Source organism: Berghia stephanieae, unplaced genomic scaffold (assembly GCF_034508935.2).
Source record: "Berghia stephanieae isolate SIO BIC M18660-M18661 unplaced genomic scaffold, UCSD_Bste_1.3 scaffold1192, whole genome shotgun sequence".
NCBI classification, from domain to species: domain Eukaryota; kingdom Metazoa; phylum Mollusca; class Gastropoda; order Nudibranchia; family Aeolidiidae; genus Berghia; species Berghia stephanieae.
This window is the reverse complement of record NW_027622171.1, coordinates 1-10,000: the sequence shown is the minus strand read 5'-3', so window position 1 is coordinate 10,000 and position 10,000 is coordinate 1. Positions and strand designations below refer to the sequence as shown.

The 10,000-nt window shown below is 34.1% G+C and overlaps 1 long non-coding RNA gene across 1 annotated transcript in view; it reads left to right on the top strand.

The window, feature by feature from the left end:
* The window catches only part of LOC144960994 (uncharacterized), a 2,989-nt gene extending 373 nt beyond the window's left edge, over positions 1-2,616 (top strand). Inside the window, exons 2-3 of the long non-coding RNA XR_013643014.1 lie at positions 814-934; positions 2,428-2,616. This is a non-coding gene — a long non-coding RNA (uncharacterized LOC144960994). The remainder of the gene's footprint in view (positions 1-813; positions 935-2,427) is intronic.
* The last annotated feature ends 7,384 nt before the right edge of the window (positions 2,617-10,000 follow it).

Below are 10,000 nucleotides of genomic sequence, written 5' to 3'. Positions count from 1 at the left end.
CGTTATGAAGACACCTTCAAATCGAAAGTTTTATGATGGCTACAATCACATCTCGATTGCCTCACGATGTAAACAAACTGGTTGACCGTTTCTTCACTGATGTGGGTATCTATTTATAAGAAAAATTGTAAGTAGCCTAATTAATTTTCACGTAAATTAGTTTTCTGCCATTGTTTTGCTCAAGCAAGCTTGCTGTTTACTTATCATCTCGATTCTTTGGATTTTTCTGATACGATACGAAGAGTTTCAGTGATGTTCAGTTTCAGTCTCAGTCAATTTTTATAGAGCTCATTTACAGGTCTATGTAAGTCCTTTTGATAGATTCTGACATCCGCTTTCAGTAACACATTTTAAATTAAATAATCATAACCCTTTTGTCCTCTTTACAAAGCTCAATGCTCATTTCTTGAACCCCCAAAAGTGCAATTTCCTCCAATAATGGAGTAAAAGATTCTATTTATGTATTTATATAGCAACTTATCTATCTGTTTTATAAACCATTTATTTACATATTTATTATTTTATTCATATACCTATTTATTTACTTTTCAATTTATCTATTATTTCTTCATGAATTGATTGCTTTTACAAAAAGAAAATTAGGTTTCAAATTTAGGCAAAGACCCTTCATAGATGAATAATTGTTTGTATTGCTGACAAAGTGACTGTGCTTGAAATGACATCCCTTTTGGCATTGATATGTTCCAAATACTTCATGAGTTATTATGGTGGGAACAATGCACTATATGTTTATTCCTTACCTGTGCTTCCAATTAGATGTTTCACTGACATTTTCTTACATGCAATTTTCAGATCTGCTATCAAATCATGCGCTGTCGGTGGCTCAGTTGTCTATTCCACATGTACCCTGGCTTTGGGACAGAATGACGGTGTTATCCAGGCTGCCGTGGAAGCCCTTCGTGAAAATACACAGGTATGATTTTTACAAAATTGGGGATCTAATCACAGATGGTATGCAGCTTATTGGTTAGTGGTATGACACCATCTTGAGTCTTGTAGGCTCCTGTTCAAGTCCCGCTCTGGTCATGTCCTTGGAAAAGGCTCTTTACTCACCCTCTTTCACCAACTATGTATAAATTGAGAAACCTAGCTATGACAGTATTGTATGTTTAAAAAATTGTAAAAGTGACTTAATGGTGTGATGTTCTCATCCAGCATGTTCTTGCAACCTGTTTAAAGCCATCAATCACGTTCAGTGGATATTGCACTGTACAGAAGCTCAAGGAGTGCAGTATTATCAGTATGAACTTGAAGACTTTAAGGTTTTATCATGTACAGTCAAATATGAATCTATTGAACGTGTGCTTACTACGACTTATACCCTGCTATTTTCTCATTACTCTTCTTTTTTAGGTTTAATCCATAGTCAAACTAATTTTTACTATTTCAGTCTAATCAGAAGAAATTGTTTGCCCCTGCAAGCTCCACACTTATAGCTACAAAAATAAATACAATGTCCATGTTTCTAATGCCCTTCCATTCTGCACACACCCATACAGTTCATACTCGATCACACCCCTCCTTTTAACATCTTCTAGTTTAACTCCAAAGCAAAAACAAAGTATGAGATTGTCTACTTACGTATTTACTCTTAAGTCTTTCTCCGTACTGATAGAAGCCACCACAGGAGACCTGCTTCTACACAAGTCTTTGGGTAATCATTCTCCTGTACATTTGTCAGAAGATCCGTGCGGTATGTGGTCTAGTGGTATGACACTCGCTTTCGGATCGGAAGGTACTGGGTTCGAGCCTCACGCTCAGCGCATAGTTAAGCCCTTGGAAAAGGCTCTTTACTCACATTTTCTCACCGTACTCAGGTGAAAAATGTACCTGGCCGTTAACAGCGTCTTTGTCCGAAAAATTGTAATATCGCCTAACAGGCGGCCATGTCCCATTTATATTGTTAAATGTTGCTGTTGACCAGGGACCCCTTGCAAAGAACTTTGAGTTTGAGCACATTTAGTGGATATTGCGCTATATAAAGCCCAAATATTTGTTTTAAAGATCCCTCCACTAAGTGTATCTTGTTCGTCTTATCTTCTACTTGTCTCCGGGATTTTAAATAAAGATTGATGTTTATGAAAGGGTTCCAAAACTGTGTGTTTTTATTGACCCCATTTTTACTCTGCCAATTTTCATGTAAAATAGCATCTAACAAAAACCTCACTCTTCCTTATCTTTCCTTTCAAAATAATTATTTAATAAATTAACAACTTTGTTTTAAGCTATGACCAGGGTTGTTAAATGTCGTTTTAACTTTATTTTTGATCAATTGTTGTGTATGAGTGTGAGTAATTAAGTGAGCAGCAAATTATTCGATGATGGCTAATGCTGTGCATTTCAAAACCCAGCCTTTTCTTTCTTTTTAAAAAAAATTTAAAAATACAATTTTTTTTTCAATTTCAGATCGATGTAACTGTACACGATTTGTCTCCCTTGGCCAAGGCATTTGAAGGCACATTTACATTTTTTGACAGATGTCGATTCGGCCAGCTTATTCTACCCAGCCTGTCACAGAATTTTGGCCCACTCTATTTTGCCAAAATACAACGGATAAGATAGCATGGCTTGGCTTTGTCTTTTTAAATATTTACTTTTTTTAAAAAATAAATACGCATTTATATCAGAATTGATGAGAATATTTTGTTTCACTTCACATAAAATCTGTTTTACCAAAGCCATAACTATTCCAAAGCATTTACAAGTAATAACCCGAGACCAGTGTGATTTTAAAGATATTTAGTGCTCTTGAAAGTCAGATGTTTCTGGATAGAAAATACAGATAGAGATAGATATCGCGTATGGGATTCAGCTCTGGTTGGGTCTGGTTAATGAAAGCAACAGACAGATCTCTATGTCATCCAATCTCTGAGATGCTTGATGTCTCTTGTCATGTATAAATTCAAGCAGTATGGGCAAGGTTTTGTGGCATAATAAGGGTGATAACAGTTGCAAAATCATTATTCGGCTTGGTGTTTTTGGTTAAGGCACTTTCCACACATAACCCCACTCAAATGAACTGTGTATGAGGGCCCTACTAAAGGTAGTGATTTGGATTTCTAAGTGGTTATATAAAAAACAACAAAACATAGGGTCCTGAAGACCTATGTATGGTCAGTATTATTATATGGCTGTGAAAGTTGGACACTTACTGAAGACATTAGAAAGAAACTGGAGGCAGCAAAAAATGTGGATTCTTAGAAGGATGTTAAGAATCTCATGGACAGAGAAGAAAACTAATGGAGAAGTATTAGAGCAAGCTGAAACTAAAAGGTTATTAATTCGTACAGTAAGAAAAAGACAAATGCAATTTTTAGGGCACCCTAAATCGACATAAATGTATTGAATATCTTGTTCTCGCAGGAAAGATAGAAGGTAAAAAAAGTAAAGGTAGACCAAGAAAAACATATTTGAATAGTTTGAACAGCTGGGTGACAAAGAAAGAGAAGAGTAATATTCTTTTTTAAAGGTTATCTGATCAGAGAGACGAATGGCGTACCATGATCACCGATGTCTGGCACAGACTTGGTACTTGAAGAAGAAGGAGATACAAAAAGGATGCCTGCAGACCACTTACATTTATACAAAGGAAACTTGGTTCGATATGTCTAGCTGAGGTTAGTGAAGGGCATTGCACTCTAATATACTTGTGAAAATGCGCTCTAAATAAGTTCATTGCAAGTTACGTTTTTTAAAGCCAGTGACTGACTTGAAAGGTGACATTTATTTCTCCTGCGTTGTGTTCTTGGATGTAGCATCTTCAGGAAACAAAAAAAAACAAAAAAAAAAAACACCAATAGTCAAATACATCTATAGAGTAATATAGGAGAAAAAAAAAAAAAAACTGAAAAGATTCAAACTTCAATTTGGCACGCTATTCTAAACTGAACGGCAGCTGTTTAAGCTCATCTAAAGTAGAAGTAATGTGAGCTTTGATATAGGCCAGGTTCCACCACATGTACTTAAAGTGCTTACAAGATGTCACAAGCCAACAGCAAGACGTGATATATAAGATGAGATAGTACCTTTGAGGTGTTGTTTTATTTATTTTTGACAGAGACAATCTGCTATGGGCCAGGTGCTCATTTTATACTTGAGGCAGTGATAGAATATGAGTAAAGAGCCTTTTAAAGAACTCAACCTTGCACACCCAGAGCATGATTTTGAACCAGTGACCTAGCAATTCAAAGACGGTTATCATACCACAAGAATACATTGCAGCAGAAGGTAATAAGGTGGCTGAGTGAGCAAGGCATTACATTATCATCAATGAATCAAGATTTGAACACTGAATTCATCGTCACATTTTTTTTTCCCCTTGAGTAAAAAAACAAAAATAAAGAAACTTAATCATTTTTACCCACTTAATGTTGCTGTAGTATGGCCTTAATTATTTGATGTGATTCGTGACCTTGGAACTAGTCCCTTATATTCCATGAGATTAAAATTTGGGATTCTATGATTTTAACTTTATAAAATTCAGTTCCATCCAGTCTGATCCAGATAGAAAACTTGGAAGGGATTGGATTGACCAAAACTCACTTCTATCCTGTCTTATCCAATATAAAGCTTTGAAAGGATTGGAGTGATCAAATCTCAATTCCATCCAGTCTTATTCAAATAAAAGTTTGAGGTGATTGGATTGAATTGAATTAATGACATCAGATTCGATTTATAAATATTTATTTTATTTTTTTGGGGGACTCATCAACAGTCTTTTAAACGTCTCTTAAGTCGGGATGAGCAGGAGCTCAAAATAGCAGATAAAAATTAAAACTATTGAGGGATACAGTAATATTGATTCGTCCCTGAAAAAGAAGCTTTTTATTTGAATTTAAGAAAATGAATAACTTTGGAAATTTATAAACAAGTAACATCCCGGGAAAACTGTATCTTCTTTAGTATTTTCGAAACTTGAATTTGCAATTAAATTTTACCCAGTATATCAAAAATTCAAAACATTGCAAGTCATTCATAAAAAATTTGCAGTTATGAAAAAAAAGTCAAATGAATGAAGCGACCCTCTTTTTTTGAGCTGCACTAGCTACCCATCGTTTTTTAATAATGACTACAAAGTATCAACATTGGTTTTAAGTGCCTCCATGGATTGGTCCAAATTAACCTGAATGAACTTATTGAATTGAAATCCCATGTTGGGAAAACTTATGATCAGCCTCAGTGTGCTCTTGTTATGCTCCCCCCAGAACTAATTAAATGCGGTAAAAAAGAGCTTTTTTATCATATGGCCCCTCCTTTTGGGAAAAAAATTACCTTTTGAGATTAGAAATTCAGAATCCCTGGAGGCATTCAAAAGCAGGGCTAAAGAAAAATTTTCTTTAGAAAACATTTCTTTGGTTGATTTTTTTTTCTTTAGTATTTCTATGTTGATAGCGTTTTTAAATATTGAATATGTTTCCCGTCTGTATTAATAGCTGTAATACGCGCCTAGAGCTCATATTGCATGAGATGTTGGCGCTATATAAGGTGCAGTATTATTATTATTATTAGAGATGGTATCCCAGTGCTGTTGCTTTTGCTGTCATATGTTGAGTGATATGCGAGTTTTGTCCACTCGTAAAAATTACCAAACCCCGTCAAATGTTTTTTTCCATACAAATTGTCCTTATAACAGTAATATCTCCTGTGTTTGACACAACTAAGGGACCTAAATCAGTGATGAATAAGCACCCCCTGTCAAATGTTGTTTCCATGCAAATTGTTCCTTATAACAGTAACTATTTCCCCCCGGTTTTTACACAAATTAAGGGACCTAAATCAGTGATGAATAAGCACCCCCTGTCAAATGTTGTTCCATGCAAATTGTCCTATACAGTAACATCCTGTTTTTTTGACACAACTAACGAAATTAATTCAGTGATGATTACAAGCCTGCAATGTTCTTTCATGCAAATTGTCCTTATAAAAACAGTATCTATTCCTGTGTTTGACACAACTAAGGGACAAAACTCAGTGGATGAACTTATTCTGTTCTGTCAGAATGTTGCATGAAAGTGCGCAAAGTTGCACCAGAAAAAATCAAGGAAGTAGACAAATTTTGCAAAAAAATGGCAAAAGTTGCAAATTTAAAAAACTGCAAGGGGATAGATAAAAATGAAGTATTCGCTAACGGACAACACCGGGATCATGATGATCACACGAAGAAAATTGATACAACATACAAAGACCAATGAACACAATTCATTATCATTTGTTCACTACGCGTGAATAAGGAAAAAAAAGTATAATGATAAAACAATAAAAACAAATTATCTATTATTTTATTATTTTATTTTATTAATAATAATAATAATTATTATTATTATTATTATAGAAAATTGTGGAAAAGAAATGAAAAGAATAGCATTCCTCTGTTGAAATCTTTAGTATTTTTCTCTATAAAGTCATGGGGGCCAAATGGACCCAAAAACAAGAAATATTTCTTTCTCATATTTTCCAAATCGGAAATCTCAAATTCCAGATGAGCATGCTCCGTGTGAGTAAATATGCACGTGAGAAGCATGAAAATTTGGTATGGTCATGGACCTCATCATTTTAGGAAAAGTCACCAAATTTAGGTCCTGTGTCAAAAATTTGACTGTTTTATGAATAAAAAACATCCCCCTGGGGTCTTTTTGGCCCCCAAGTATGAAAATAGGGTTGTTCCCAGCCCGGTACCAATATTTTTACGGGGATTTGGAGAAAAAATACTTTTTTGTGGGTTTCACAAAGTTCACCAATGTTGCAAAAAAGCATCAAAGTTGCACACGCTTGCAAAAAGCGGCAAAAGTTTGCCAAAAACGCGAATTCGCGTCAAGTTCCCAATCGCGAATTTCTGACGGACAGCTTATTCCTGAAATATTTAATATCTCAAATAAAAAATAACTTGAGTTTGTTACATTTCCCAATAAATTCAATTGTCAGCACCTTATGACCCCGACATTATACCAATCACATTTTATTTTAAGTGCCATAGAAAAAAATAGATAATGGACAAAATCAGATTGGATAAGATTACGACTTATAAACTGTTAATTTTGTATGACCCTCTGAAAGATTACCAAACGGTGGCAATATCGATATCGTTTTTGTCTTTCTCTCCTGGAGGAGAGGGGATTGGGTCATGATCCATAGTTAGTTGGGTACCGAGATCTCTTTTAATCTGGCAAAAGTTAAAAGAAATTGGGGAAAGAAACTGGTCATCTTACCACATTTTTAGATGACCCAGGATACCCCCCCCCCCCCTTTCTTCTTAAAAAAAAGGCATCCCCAATTAAAAAGTTGTATTAATTTACAGCCTGAATCTTCATCACCCTCCTCTCATTTTACAAGAATTAGCTGCAGAGCAAAGTGAAGGAAATTGATATTTAAAAAGAAAAGAAAAACAATTAGGAAAAAAATAACAAAAGGAAACTTTTTCAAAATTTTGAATAAAAAAAAAATTTTTATTTTTTATAAATATCAATATCAAGATATTCACAAACAAAGACGATTCAACAAAAACAATTGTAGACTACATTGTAGAATATTGGAACCTATCTCCACAAAGCCTTGTTCATTAAACACGTCTGTATGAAGACTGTTCAAAATTTGAGACAGTTAAAAGGGTATTTTAAAATTTGCTGTCAACATTCTTTCAAAGAATTTTTTCACTGTTTGTTTTGTTTTTAAGGGTTTTACGGCGCTTGCAACACATTTAGGTTTATCGCACCAGTAAAAAGGAAGAAAATGGGATAGAAAAAGTTTAGAATTACAATTACAGAAACCAAGAAAAAAGTAAGACATGGGGGAACAGGGAACAAATAGGGATCAGATGTAGATTCCAAAAGCATACACCAATGTACTTAGTTTGAGATCACCTATAGTCTCATCCAGACACAAGCACAAAATCCAACAACGAGGAATACACTCAAATGCTTAAAATAACAAATATAATATACATAACAGGAGTGATTTACAAGGTAAAAAAAATATCATCTCCCAAAAAATAATTTTGCATTTGACTGTTTCCCCCCCAGCTAGGACCCCAGCCAGGACAGGACAAAACCAAGTAATCTCATTCCAAGACAAAGACAGAAAGCTAGTTGGAAAACAGATATAAGGGATAGAAGACCAGTATGTACCCCCTGCCCACTATGGTAGGGCAGGAACCCCCCACCCGGGCTCTCACTGTTTAACCATCGGGAAAAAAAAGTGATTCACAAAAATTAAACTTGATATCAATAGTTTCTTTTGCTTTACACTCAAAGGATTACACCCCTTGAAGTGTTTGGTAAGGCAGTTGTTTTGTTTTTTTTTTAAGGGTTTTACAGCGCTTGCGACAAATTTAGATCATTTCAGGAAGAAAATGGGATAACAAAAAATTGTAAATTACAAACAAAGCACCCAAGAAAAGTAAGGACAAAGGGGAATTGGTTCAAATGGGGAAAGATGTAGATCCAGCCATACCATATGTACTTTGTTTGGTTACCTTAAAGTCTCATCCAAACACGCACAGATCCCCAAAAGAGGAACAACTCAAATCTTTACAAATCCAAATATTATGAAAAACCCAAAAAAAAATACGTGTATAACGGAAATGATTTAAAAGACAAACAATTCATCCCCCAAAATCTCTCCCATCCAGGGTATCGACCAGGGCCCAGGAAAAAACCCAAGTAATTCTTCCAATGTTTGTTTGTTTTTAAGGGTTTTAAGCACTTGAAAACCTTAAAGGTATATCAGCGAGAAAAAAGGAAGAAAATGGGATATTAAAAAAGTTTGAATTCAATTTTAAAGAACCAAGAAAAGGAAAGAAAAAGGGGAAATTGGTTAAAATAAGAAACAGTGTAGATTCCAAGAGCACACTATAAAGTCTTAGTTTGAGTCACTAAAAGTTTTCCCCAGAACAAACACCCCCCAAAAGAGGAATCATTAAAATGTTTTACAAATGTATATTATAAAGAAAAATAATACAATGCAAAAGAGAGATGATTTACAAGGAAAAAAATTCATCTCCAAAACTAATAAAATTTTGACTGTTTCCCTCCAGTAGAGTATCGCCAGGGCCAGGACAAAACAAGTAATTATTTCCCAAGAATGAAAAAGAGTGAGTTGGAAGACGATTTAAAGGGGATGAAGACGCAGTAGTGCCTCCTGCAAATTTATTCCAAGACAAAGACAGAAAGCTGTTTGGGAAAAAAAAAAATATAGGGGTTTAGAAAAACCGTAGTGCCCCCTGCCCATAGGGAGGTTGAACCCACCCCGGGTAGAAATATGAATAGATAATAAAGGGGTCAAAAAGTCATCATCTAAATTGAAATCTACAAAAGCAAAAACTTTTTTCAAATTTTGTTTTCATATAAAAGATAAGTCATTAAATGTTAAGAAAAATTTTTCCTTTTTCACTCATAGTGTCAAACACAGATAAAATCCATTTAAAAATTTAACATTTTTTGCTTTAAATTACTTTTGGATCCAATTATTGCGACCCAACTTTTAATAAGATGATTTTTACAATTGATTTTTTGGCTTGTAAAAAATTCTTAGCCCTTAGAACTTCAACAATTTCTCTTGAAATACAATGAAATCATAATTTATCCCGGGTAAATGCAACCTAATCATTTCAACACGAGAGCAATAAAAAAATGCAAAAATAAAGTCTTAAGAGTTGTCTAGTTATGTTGAAAAATTATATTCCCGGTTTCATTTTTTTTTCAAAAGAAATGGTCTCATTATGTTATTTAACAAAAGCTTTATTTTTTATTAATATTATTATAACGGCCTCATCATTTAAAATTTGTATTATTTTTCGTAAAAAATTTTTTCTTTACATATATTATGAAGCAAAAACATGATGATGGGTGAGAATGTGTGACAGTTGGGATGAAGGAAAAGAAATGATGTTTAAGAAAAACTTTTTGTTTTAGTACAATTTTAAATGTTTTGGTGAAGAAATTACAAAACCCATACATTCTAAATCTGATGGTTTCTATTCATTTCA